Source organism: Pholis gunnellus (genome assembly GCF_910591455.1).
Source record: "Pholis gunnellus genome assembly, chromosome: 7".
Taxonomy (NCBI): domain Eukaryota; kingdom Metazoa; phylum Chordata; class Actinopteri; order Perciformes; family Pholidae; genus Pholis; species Pholis gunnellus.
In genome coordinates, this window is record NC_136533.1 from 25,429,282 (window position 1) to 25,443,109 (window position 13,828).

General features: G+C 41.5%; 1 protein-coding gene across 3 annotated transcripts in view; it reads left to right on the forward strand.

Annotated features, from left to right (window-relative positions):
- Positions 1-1,588: 1,588 nt before the first annotated feature.
- ppfibp2b (PPFIA binding protein 2b) overlaps positions 1,589-13,828 on the forward strand; it is an 81,389-nt gene continuing 69,149 nt past the window's right edge. For all 3 annotated transcript variants that reach the window (XM_079162372.1, XM_079162370.1, XM_079162371.1), the window contains exon 1: positions 1,589-1,713. The gene's annotated coding sequence lies outside the window, so the exon portion shown is untranslated. The remainder of the gene's footprint in view (positions 1,714-13,828) is intronic.

Genomic DNA, 13,828 nt, shown 5'->3' on the forward strand with positions numbered 1-13,828 from the left:
ACCGGCTGATACTACATAACTGAAGCTTCTGTGATTTGTCAGGCTTGGGGAGAGTTAACAGTCAGCCTACTTATAGTTTACAGGTTAAACCAAAGTAAGGTGAATATACAAACTCCTCTATACATTAGTATACCTCTACTAGCTGTATTTTCTTGGTATCTTTTATGTTCCTGTATTATCTGCCCTTACCTGCACCTGTCTGTGTTCTCTCCACATGTCACACGGACTGTCATTATCATGGAAGTGGAACAGTGTACAGTTAGTTGTTAAAACCTTAATTTAATTTAGGGTAGTGGGTTATAATCCATATAATTTATGGTGACTCATGGTCAAAATATAATAATCACTTTACACTGCATACATATGTATGATTTAAGTACATTGTATTTCTTAGGTGCATTACCATTCTATTATTATTGTGATTAAATGACAAATTATGAATGAAAACAAAATGTAGCAATAAATTCATAGATTTAAATGTACTGAATTGTAATTTATTAAAATAATGGTATCTGATACCAGATCGGCCCATTGTCACTGATAACCGAGCTGTTTGAGTCAATATTGGACTGATATATGATGTCAGTATTGGTGCGTCTCTGATTCCAACCCATAAGATACCAAAATACCGCTGCTCCTCCTACAGTCAGTTTTATCTGCACTACTGTAGCCCCATATTCTTATTCTCACATACTTTTTACATGAATCACTCTAGCCAGACATATAGAAATTATTTCATCAGGAACAAATGCCAAGTCAAAGGAGACGGACATTTCTATTGCAAACATACACTGTGCCACTAGATGGCAGCGTTGAGTCGTATTACAACTACAAAGGATGTAACAACAATGATGTGAAAGTGTGGTTGTAAATTCTTTATTTTCATTTATTTGGTATGTTGAAGGGTCACTCGCCCTCTACTGCCTGAACATATGGGCGGTTGTTACCTGAATAACCTTTTGGAGGAGTATTGAGTTTAATGTCCCTCAATTCAAATTATCCAAATTATTCTCATTACCTCCTGCTTCTATTTTGCTTCATTCATGTACCGTTGGAGATATTATTTAGTATATATTTTGGTACAGTTAATGTTGCAACATTAATGCACATTAATATGGGGAAATAATTGGGTTGTCTGTGAGGTCTGTGTTGCCAACACGAAACGTTTAAGACTTAGTCAGAATACCAATAGTTTGGATTGTCAATAGTAGCCATAGTTTATAGTTTTGTGTATCATTTGCATATGACTTGCCAATATGTATAACTGATTAACGTAACTGTTTGTTGGACCAGTAGCACATAGACAAACACTTATTATAACAAGTAATAGGCCTATAACAGATATTTGTGTTTGCATAATGTAATAGTAACAGAGATAACCTACTTAGCGTGGCACCTGTTTTCATTCACCGATATACATTATTATAACAAAAAGGTCCGGTATGAATGGGTCAGGCAGATGTGAGATATTACGAGGGGCTCCTGAAGGCACCGTGCCTATCACATGGCAGGTGATAGTTGAGGAAGCTCGCGCTTCACTACAGCGCACAGAGAGCTCCACACTGTACGGTCCGCCACCGTTCAGAGCGCCTTTCATGTGTGTGTGTTTTATGTGCGTGAGTGAGTGAGTGTGTGTGTGCGTGTTAACTCCAAGTGTCTGCAGAAAACTAAATTAAAGGATTTAGTTGGATAAAGCCTCAGCGGAGTCGCACCGTAAGTAATAGAACTGCACGCATCTGATTACTGTGGTAACCTGTCATGTATCGTCTCCAGTGAGACTTCACCTGTCTGTCATAGAGAGACTATCGCAGATAAGTTCACTATGAACTTCATAGACAAGTCCATACAACTGGATGTAAGGGACTTTGAGGGAGTACTGTGCGGCTGGTTCGTTTTTAACATTCTGCTCATTTTTTAAAACACATTAAAAGTGATTTCATATTTCATGTTCCCTGAGGACAAACCATGATAGCGTCATAAACCTTAAATATGTATATCTGGACTGTGACATTAGCATACCTTTCATCCTCTGTAGCTGCTCATGAAATACAACAGAGGCTACTAATGCTAATACTGTGCTACTATATTCATGGTGCAGTGATGTGGTAGCACCATATCTCAAGGATCTCAACTTGCTGATGTTATCAATGTAACAGTCATGTACTGTAGAATATACAGGGCAGGTGTGTGGTATTTATTATGCACTTTTATTTCATAGGCTGGACTTTTTCCACATGACAGAAAATGTGTCTTGTGTACAAGCGACATGCTAGAAAACATGGTGCTTTAGTTGTGGCACTGGTTCTTCTCAGTCATGTACTGTCAGCTTGCAGCTATTAAATGATGTTTAGTTGCACTGACACATGCTGTGTAATTGCAGATCATCAATTTGTGACAGCATGAGTAAAGGGGGGAGGGAGAGAAAGAGGGGACGCTGATATGCTAATGGGGGAATATCAAGGCTGATGTGTGGCTCCCCTCTGCTGAAGCATCTGCTGCATCTAATCCTGGAGATAGTGTTCATGAACAGACAGACGTGTATGCGCACATGCACAGACATCACAGACAGGCGACTTGAGAGAGCTGAAGGAGCCTCTTGCCTCTAAATACAGCGGGCTGGGGCCTCTTTTCTATTGCAAATCTCATTTAAAAGGGAGTGAGTTGAAAGGCGTCATTGAACTGACGACAGTGAATTGATAACGCTGCTTTGGTTGGCTCTTGGGTGGCATTAGCACTTCTAACCAACAGAGGGAATAGAAACAGGAGCTGAGGTGAAGTGGCGATGAATAAATGCTCTACATTTATAACAAATGTATTGTCGTAGAAGTTATCAAACAATGTTATTAGCTTAGTTTGGAGTATGTTTTAGAGCTGTCTATCTCTGTCTGCTCTATCATTATAACTACGACTACTAATCACACCTCTGCTGTAGTTCGCTGCTCTGTCGTCATAACTACGGCTACTAATCACACCTCTGCTGTAGTTCGCTGCTCTGTCATAACTACGGCTACTAATCACACCTCTGCTGTAGTTCGCCGCTCTGTCGTCATAACTACGGCTACTAATCACACCTCTGCTGTAGTTCGCCGCTCTGTCGTCATAACTACGGCTACTAATCACACCTCTGCTGTAGTTCGCCGCTCTGTCGTCATAACTACGGCTACTAATCACACCTCTGCTGTAGTTCGCCGCTCTGTCGTCATAACTACGTCTACTAATCACACCTCTGCTGTAGTTCGCCGCTCTGTCGTCATAACTACGTCTACTAATCACACCTCTACTGTAGTTCACTGGAGGTCATCTATGTAGGTGGAAGAATGTCTTTAAAAGAGAGGTGAGAGGAAGACAAAGGCATCTACAAGGAATAATCTCAAACTTTCTGTGGGAATGGAAGGAAAGATGGCAGAGAAATAAAATTAAAGGACTGTAGTTTATTAGAGGTTATCTTTGGTTTGCTGTCAAGGGAGAGAAAGGGAGGGGAAAGGAAATGAGAACGGGTGGTAGAGAAAAGAAGATCTTAGATGTTACACAGGTTATAGTCATATTTCTATTTGAGAGAGATAGATAATAAAACAGTGCTTGTTGGCCACCGTTGGATTTCTGTAGAGATAAGAATAGAGAAAAAGTAAGGCAGTGGCTCAGGTTTTTAAACTTCTTTTGTTTTCAGACATTTCTTTGATTATTTAACAGTCCACACCACAGCAACCCAAGATATAGGTGACTTATGTGACTATAATGAATCACCATTCTTTACTCAGGCATCTCTTTTTGCCTGCTTGTCATGAACTTCAAACTATTTTCAGAATGGACTGTAGAGGACCTCCATTAACACATCCACACTGATTGACTGATCTGTGACACAACAACTAAAACCAAGGGTTCTAAACCAAAATCAAATCTAAAAGGGATGATGATCTTAGTCCAGGATTGAATGTGAGAGAAAAGAAAGGGTTAGTAGGGGTGTGGACAGGAAGCGCTAAAATGGCAAATAAGGATGGAAAAAGGGGGAATTAGAAGACGAGTGGAGGCTAAAAGCTTGTGTTATTTGATTTTGTTTCCATCTGCTCTTATTCTGTTCTCTGAGAAAAACAGTGAGTGATTGTGAGAGCGTTACATAATGTAGTTCTTTAGGTTCAGAGCCAACATATTAATACACATCCCAGTTGGTAAATAATGTCCAGTAAATCAAGTATGTGCTTTTAAAGGTTGGGGCCAATCCTGGAATACCAATGTTCATGTTTTGAAGCTGGCAACAAGCAATGCAGTATACATAGTCACTTTTTCCATGACATGCCATCGTTTAAGAAGTTGGTATTCTCCGCTTTGCATACACACACATTTCCCTTCCTTTAGAAAGTGGGGCATGTGAGCATCGCTGTTGTGAAATCTGTCCCTGTTTGACTTGTCAGAAACGATGTCTAACAGAGCAGCCATGAGAGAGGAAAGAAATATTAGGGCAATGAGGGAGAGAAGGCAGCAGAGAAAGCATGGAGAGACAGTTTGAGAAAAGAGGGATGGGAATGGGAATGAGGTCAGAGGCAGCTGGATTTCCACTACATAAAATTAGGATACATTGAATGTCGACCAAAAGCTGCAAAGAAAATAAAGATTTGAAAAGTTTGTATTCTCTTGTAATGGTTGTTGCACCAGAGATTACTATACTGTAAATGGTAATGTAAATTATCTTAATAGATAGTTAGAAAGGTGTTTATATATGTCTGACTGACTGTGGACAGATTTTCATTTGTGTGGTTGAGATCAAAATTAAGTGTGAGGGACTGGATGTAGTTGGGTAGTTGCGTGTGTGTGTGTGTGTGTGTGTGTGTGTGTGTGTGTGTGGGGGGGGGGGGGGGGGGGGGGGGGGGTGTGTAACGTCTGTGCACCTGCTTCTTGATGACATTTACCTGAGAACCATTAAAAGACACACACACAAACACACACACACAGCTATCCTATGTCACTGTAACATAATCCTGTAATGTGAGCTGCCTGTCTTCTCTATAGCTAGTTTAGCAGGCTGTGACTCTGTAACTGGAGTCTCCTGTAGCCACGGTGCTGGCCTCTTTGTGCTGCTCTACATGCTTGGTGAGTCTTCTAGAGACAGAAGTTTTTTCCACCCTGCAAGCTTGTGTTTAGTATTTTTTCGGTTGGTTACAAGTCGTTCTTTTTAGACTGAATTTGGATGGAGGTTGATGAGGATGCCATCACAGACGAGGCTCCTGGCCAAAGTTTTGGAGCTCCACCTGCCTCAGCTGGCAGAGCACAAACAGTTCATGGTTCCAGTAGGATATGGCACTGGCATTTCCCATTGTTTTTAATTTTGCATGCAGTTCATGGTCAAATCTCTTCTGTTCTTCTGACGCCCACTTAGATCTTGCACCTTCATGTGAATTGGAGAATAGGGAATTCATCAGGTTGTGGGGAGATTGGCCTGTTGATGACGAAGGTGGCCTTTATTCAGAAAAACTGTATTGGCTTAAAGCAGCATTTCACCAATTTGACACATAAAGGTCAGATATCTTGTCATGATGAGTACCTCTCAGCCACTGAAGATGGTTGTATCATGTCTTATGTGGGTCTGGAGGAGATTTGTCAAGTTAAAAACAATAAAATAACTCAGATGAAGCCATCAGGGTGAACTAGAGAATAAAACATGATGAGCAGACTTCACATTGACAAGACAGGGAGGGTCAAACAAAATGATGCTATATTGTCCTTTGGGAAATGTGTATGACCAAGTAATTTGTTTAGCTTTACCCATGCTGGGGACAGAGAAGTCTGGATTTCTTGACCTCTTTAACCTTCTTTTTCCCCGTCTGGTGTGAGGCCCCTATCACTGGATGAAGACTGTGGGTTAAGACTGCCATGGGCCACGTATGGGCCACGTATCTCAGCATCCTCCCCACTGTCACTGCATCCTTTGCTTAACGCCGCTTAACAGGACTGTGATTGGTTTAAAGAGATACAAACAAGCCAGAGTTTTTGTTCCCTGTAGCAAAATGATAACGTGTGGACCCAGACTTTTCTTTAGCGCTGTGGAGATAGGTCTGGCTATGTGAGACCTGAGGAGGAGGACCCCAACTTAACCAAGTTAACATTTCTGTGGAAAGATGCAGGTTAAAAGCCTGGCTGGAATATTCTATACTGGACTCACCCCGCCATATAGTTCAGGAGCTTCAAAGGCTCAAAGGTTTCTTCAGCGTTGTAAAGGTCAGAAATGATTGAATCTTTACTCTTTGCTTAGGCAAAGGCATGTTGATTCTTAAACATATGTTATGCTGATAAGGATGACAGTATTTTACAAAATGCCTCAAGTAAAATATTGAAGCTGCAAGCAGCCATGAACGAGCCCTCGGCCCTTGTGCACGCCGGGGTACTGGCTGGATGTCGGTTGGACACAGTTGGGTGTGTGGTGCTGGAAACACTAATTACATGTCATGTTGCTGTATATCATGTGTGGACCACACCATGTCAATTTCATGTAAATCGGATGATCTTCATCACATGAGGCTGACTTTCTGTTGTCAGTTGGTGGCGCTATGTTCAAAACTCAATATAAGCGTGCAGTTCACTTCTTTATCACTTATCTTCTGGCAGTGTTCACAGGTTGTGATTTCTACCACATTTCGTGAGTTTTGGAGTATACCAAGGATGTCAAAAATGGGTTTAAAGCAGGGGTGGGCAAACTTTTTGGCTCAGGGGCCACATTGAGTTTTAAAATGTGACAGACGGGCCGGGCCAGTAGCAGATGGATGGAGAGTTTGTGTGAACTAATCTAAATTACAAGTAAAAGCCATTACCTAAAAAGTAAAGAAAACTTGCATTTAATTTCAGTGGGAACAGTGTTGTTGGTCACCCTTTTTTGCCAGTGCATCAAAGTTTGGTGTCAGTTTGGTTGTGGCAATTCTCAGGACAGATGTGAGGTGTTCATCAGTTAACTGGGATCTGATGTGATTTGTTGATGTTCATCACGCTGAACGTCTGCTCACACACCTAGGTAGAGCCAAACAACACCAGCATCCTCTGTGCCATCCTCCTGATGTTTGGAAACTTAACTTCGCTTAGTGAAGCATAAAACTCATCCAGTTTAAGGGAGTTGGACGATCTCCGTCCACACGGCGTTTCAGCATCGTTTTTGTAATGATCTCCCTCCACACTAAAACGCCTGAAAACGAATATCACGTGACTATTCGCGTACACTGGGCACGTGGGTCGATGTAAACAGGAAGTAGATTGGTTGCTTAGCTAAACAAAATACAACAGAGTAATATATAGGGATGGGTATCGCTTGGGTTTTTTCCAATACCAGTGCTAAAACGATACTTTTAAAACGATACCGGTGCCTAAACGGTGCCTGAACCGATACTTTTTTTATTGCCAAGTCAAATTTAACAATATTTTTAACTGTTTAAAGTATACTATACATATTAGTGCTGGGCAACGATTACAATTTTAATCGCATGGATTTTTTGCGATTAATCTCATTGTTATGGCAAAGTTCAATAATTAATTCAAAGGTAGTGTATTGTGCACTTTTATTTTAAAAGTACTGCTATATGAACAAAAGTGCAATAACATTTGGTTTGCAAACACTTTAAACAAATAAGGTGCTTTTTAACAGCAGTATTCCCTTTACACAGTAGCAGTTATATCTCTTCACTATCTGTGCTCAGTGTGTGACTTCATGTGAAACGTTCCACTGCTGTGCAACAGGAATACAATGTTTCAGCACGTTTCATCTAAATGTGTGTCGTCTTCATGACAGAGCATGTGAATGCAGCTCTACTGTTCATCAATATGATGCTGTAACTCAGAGGTGATGATGGTTACCCAGCGATCAAAGAATAAAGACACACTTACGCACAATGTAGGTGTATTTTCCCTTTAACTCACGAGATGCAGGTAGCATGTTTTATACTTAATGTGAATTTAATTCATACTTTGTTGGCATCTTATTCTGAAAACCGGATGTTCCTCTGAAGAAACCGGATGTTCTCTCACGTTAAATCTTTCTGCTAACTTTCAAAGTCCTTCGCTCGCTCCCGATCTGTGCCGTTTGAATGCGTTTACCGTGAATTTCAGCGTATAGGTCACTAACATCTAAGTGTCTGCTGAGTTGACCACGGAGACCTGAGTGTCTGCTGACTTTACCGCAGCGATGTCCAGTAGTCTCCATTCCTCCACCGCTGCCAGTGAGCAACGGACTTTCAAAATAAAAACAGCCACACTTTTGACCGTTTACCTTTTGGCATTTTCTCTGTTAAAAGGTTGATGGCTAGCTAGCTGCTGTAGCTATACAAACGGTAGCTATCGTTACCTGCTGCCAGGACGGAGTCATCAGAGTAGTGTTAAAAGAAGTATTTCAATCGGCTCAGGCACCGAAAAGAAGCACCGAAATCTGCGTTGCGTTTCGGTCCGGTAGGTACCAGTCATATAGGTACCGGTGCCATATTGGCACCGGGTTTCGGTACCCAACCCTAGTAATATAGTCTTTAATAATGAAAGGTCGTGTTTGATACTTAAGATCTTCTCTAAAATCTTCCTCTATGAACTCAAACAGACACATTTAGTGGAAAGTTTAAGAAGTTTTATTTTTCAGACTCAACGTTAGTTACAGCGCTGCAGGTCTTGCTCTATCTATGCTCTATCTCTGCACATCAAATTCACTTTAAAATGAACACTTACACATAAAGATTTACTAGATTATTGGTCCATGAGTGGTCAACACACGTCTCTCACTCGTTTCCTTGGTTTCGTTGTTGTCTGTTTTCACTCTAGCTCTGCTGGTGTCTTATCTGTCCTTCTTATCTGTCCTTTTATCTGCAGACTTCACAATAGTTGTGCAGAACAAAATAAGCATTAATAAGGTCAGGAAAGTCCTCCGTTTTGTGTCCATCACCCTCCCTAAAGCCGCTAACCGTGACTTCAGACGGTCGCTCCGTAGGTCTGATAACGCCGCGGGACACGCTACTCACTAATCGCTCCAATAACAGCTGCTTCCTCTGTAATAATGCAGACTTTAACTGGACAACAGCTGCTAGTAAAGACAACACGGTCAGTAACACCTGTAATCAGTTGTCCATGTTGAATTAACCTGGTAGTCGATCGGTAAACAAGGCTGTTGTGGTTGGTGAGCTTCCGGGTACGGGTCACGTGATAGGGGTGTGAAGAACCAGGGAAGTACAGTCGTGACTGCCAAGAATCAATCAAGTAGTGAATGCGGGTGTGGGCGTCATCTAGAGAGAACAGACCTCAGCAAATGTCAATTGTGTCTGGAGTGCACCATCTAGTGAGATCAACTGAAACACCGGGTATTGCAGGAAAAAGGCAAAATGAATGCGGTCTTTACTATAATTTGGACAATTTTGTACCAATATTTGACAGGCCGGATTAAAAAGCCCAACGGGCCGTAGTTTGCCCATGCCTGGTTTAAAGGCTAGAGGTGAATAGGGGGCGCTATAGAGCCAAGGAGCCCCGCTCAAGTCCAATTACCACTTCAAGGGGTGCTACGTGCGTGCTACTCGCAGGTGAGCGACTGTTGCATCGTGCACGCGGATCGGGGCGGAACACCGCCGTGCGCGACACAGAGAGCAGGGGAATTGAAAACGCGCGACCATGTAGTGACAGACATGACATGCCGGCGTGTAAATAAATTAAGCACAAGTACTCGTCCTTCAAGCTCCCATCTCTCTGCTCTTCTACTTCTTCTACTCTTCTACTTCTACAGGGTGCGCGCATGACAGCTCTCATCTCGTTCGCCCCCTGGTGGTTGGTTGATTCAGGAAGCGTTTGATTTGATATGTAGCAGAGCACGTATTTTAAACGTCAATATCGCAGACGATCATGCTCATTTAATCGTGGCAGCCAAAATCGTGATCGCGATTAAAATTCGATTAATTGTGCAGACTGAAAAAAAATCATAATGCGTCTCTGGTATTGTTCAGGGGGCCGGACCAAATGTGGAGGCGGGCCGTATCCGGCCCGCGGGCCGTAGTTTGGGGACCACTGCTCTAGAGCTTTAGCAATAAAGCCAATTTGGTGTGACAGAACTTGGTTAAGTAGCTAATTATTCCAGAAATTGAATTGTCTCATTCAACAAATCTGCATCTGTTTTGGAAAGACAAAACTTGTGTTGCTCGGAATGAATTTATTCTTGAACAGTTGGAAAGGGGAAAGAAAGAAACCGGGTGCAACAGGAGGGAATAAAAAGCAATTTTAGTTTTTATTGTTTTGTTGTGACGTTCTTAGAAAGAAGGGTTCCAAACAGGTTCTTCTTGAAGGGCTGATGTTCTACACAGAACATTTTCTTCTGAGGATCCCTTCTTTGTGAAAACCCTTCAGGGTTCAGGGGTCACTAATAGGTGGTCTGCTGTCCGGACCCAGATGCAGTTATATCTGGACCCGGACCCCGGATCTACAACTGATATATCTCATGTGATGCTACTCAGACAATCAAATATGTGTATTCTGATTAGCACTGTGACTCGAGTTAGAGACACACACACACACACACGGGAGAGATGGAGAGAGAGCCAACAGGAGAAGTACGTGAGTCAGAGAAGTTATTTCACATGACGTTCTCCAAAAAGAGAAAAGTGGACAGTGAGACCAGAGAGACCAGAGACCAGAGTCTTTAACCAAGAATGGACAGACTCTTAAATGTTCATTCTCACCACGGACAGTTCATAACCAGGATGTCTCCTGTGTTCAGAGGCTGCGAGGATTATTTAAAGAGGTAATGTGAAAATGTGAAGAGTCACTACGAAACAAAATACAAATCTTTTGAACAAACATACCCACTCACATCTGAAATGAAGTCACAGATAATAAACAATCTAAGTGCCCAATATGATCAAAATCATAACACATTAATTCACTGACCAACAAAGATGTTAACAGATATATATATATATACCCTGCACACAAATTTCTCTTTTTACAAGATGAGAATAATATGGATATCGTGGCTTTGTTGGTTGACATCACTTCACACCTGAATGAACTGAATTTAACGCTGCAGTACAATTCAGAACAAGTACGATATTTTAAGAGTCACATTTTTCAAATTATTTGATTTATTCCTAAATGCGTCCCTTATTTTACTTGAAACAAGAGAAGAACATTTATTTATTATTAGATCATGTATTATTTCAAATTCATCCAGTTCTATTTAAAAACTGATGGTAAATATTGTTAAAGTGAACTTTCTTTATTTGATTTGATAATCAGTTGTTGACTATAAAAACGTTGACACAACTGTTGGCTACTTCAATATATGAGGGACTAAATCATAGAACAAGTTTGACATTACTGTGATGTTCTGGACCTTTGCATGAGGAACGTCTCTCACTGGACCTCTTGGATTTGAATTGAATACCTCTGGTTTAGTCTATTAGCATTATTTCTCTCCATCTTTCTAATAGTTTAGTCCAGGGGTATTTCATTCAAATTGGACGAGGTCCAGTTAGAGAACATTTCGACTTTGGGAAACACTGATCGACATTTCTTTACCATTTTCTGACATTTTATAAACCATGCAAATATCTATTAATCATGAAACTCAACAATGAAAAGAATCATTAGTTGCAGCCTTGCTGTAATATTTAGAGAAAGGGTTTTCGTCAGCCATTATTAAAAACAAGCCATCAAAACTTGCCAGCCAGCGTTAACTAACGTGTTCAGAGAATGATCCTGCCTCTATCTAGGCCCCGCCCACAAAGTCAGGTCACCATGTTCAGTAACAGAAAAGGGGTCTGTGCAGTGTGCACCAGTAGAAGTGAAATGAAGCTGTCGTAGCTGATATGTGATGCTGCTCTTCAGTACTGTTGAACACCCAGGCTGCATTGAACATGTGACGCACGGGGAGCGTTCCCAGGAGCTTCACTATGATCAGCGAACGAAGGCTAAACCAGGCGACAGAGCAGCGTTATGTTGTGCTTCCTTCCTGCTAATGAACAAATCTCTGCATCAAAATCAGACCTAAAGTAAGGTCCTCCTTCATCTCCCCGCTGGTGGCTGGCTGTTAGTTGAGGAAGCGCTTGATTTGATATGCAGCAGAGTTTTTCATGAGCCGAGCACATTTTAAACATCAATATCGCAGTCCATCATTGTGATCTTATTAATATGTGATTAATTGTGCAGCCTGTCTGTGAACAGCTTAGGTTTGAATTTGTTCACATAGATCAGCTGGAGGATTTAGCAAACCAAAATGTTGTCTAACTCAAGATGTATTGTTCACACTGACACCAGTTGCTTCACTACCAAGATGGCAAAGTGGTGAAAAGAGAGAGAGCTAAAGGAGAGAACACAGAACAGCTTGTCTTAAACGCCAGTGGTCCTGTGCATTGATGTTAATTGATGAAGAATCTGGTGTTTCTTGTTGGCTTGGCCACACACACACACACACACACACACACACACACACACACACACACACACACACAGTTGTATTTACCCTGTGTGACAGGAGGGCCTGGGGGGCTTAGGTCTGGCCTCTAGCTGGTGACACTAATCCAAACAGGCTAAGCCAAATGAGGAGGAACAGTAAACTCACACACCCTTGCTGTGTGTGTGTGTGTGTGTGCGTGTGTGTGTGTGTGTGTTTGTCTGTGTTAATGTTTTACCCTTCTTCTCAATAGTACAGGTTCACAAGCATTCTGGCGTTTTCTGTTCTCACAGGCTGTCCCAACAATTGACCCTTGTGGAGGTTTTGGTGATGCTGGAATTTCAAATGTCAAGGTTTCCCACTTTGCAAAACAATGACAGCTTTCTGTTGATATATGATGAGCAGGTTCCCAACCTTCTGTTCCTGTCAGGCGAGTTAGAAAACAAACTGCAGATGGAACATTTTCTCCTCATAGATCTCAACCGTTGCTGGTTCACTGCCTCGCTACCCTAAAAGCTCCCTTTGTGTTAGAAGTAGGAAAGCAGTGATGGGTGAATCCACCGTAATATTGCAAGAATCTTCAACATGCAAATTCCAACTGTGTCATACATCTCAGTGAGTAGTATCAAACTGGATTCATTGATTGAGTTTAATGAATAGCATCTACAGTCTCAGACCAGATTTTCATTCATGAAGAGAAAAGGATCAGAGTAAGTCAACAAAGCTCATGAATATATTCCCATGGTGCTTTGGGGAAGCTATAGTATTTAGCATTAGCAGGACAGTGCAGTTACACTGTCAATAAGAACAGAGACAGAGTACGAAGTAGCATGCTGTCTGTTGACCGTAGTGTCTGATTAGTCGTTACACAACACAAGAATAATCTATATTCATACTGCAAACTCTTACTTCATGCTGCATGCTAAGTTTCTGACTAAAACCCTTCACTCTTTCACTTCAATCAATCAACTCATTAAGTTGTATTTATATAGCACCTTTGAAGCGGTCACCCTGTCTGTGATGGTCAGTCCTCACTGTTTTCTCACACTTTATAGACTCATCTTGGGGTAATTTTTTGTAATAATTAAAATTGTTAAAGAGACAACATGTCATTAGAGTAAGTCTTGCATACAGACCGACATCAGCCCTGCATGAAAAAACACAGTGCCTCATTGATTTCAATGAGTTCAGTCCACACGTAGTATTAAAAAACATTCCCATGCTAAGTTAGCCTCGCTTATGTTTTAAGCAAATACACAAAACACATTAAACACAGAAATGCTGCAAGTAGCCCAGAGGCCCCGGAAGCTTCATGGGTGAGACGAGCGCATCACCATGTCTCCATTTTGTTGTGTTGCTAAGCGGGTGAAGATGTTTCATTCATCGGCTTGTGTTTTGTCTGTCTCATATGTTGCAGTGTGTTGAGCTCTCAGGGCCACCGTA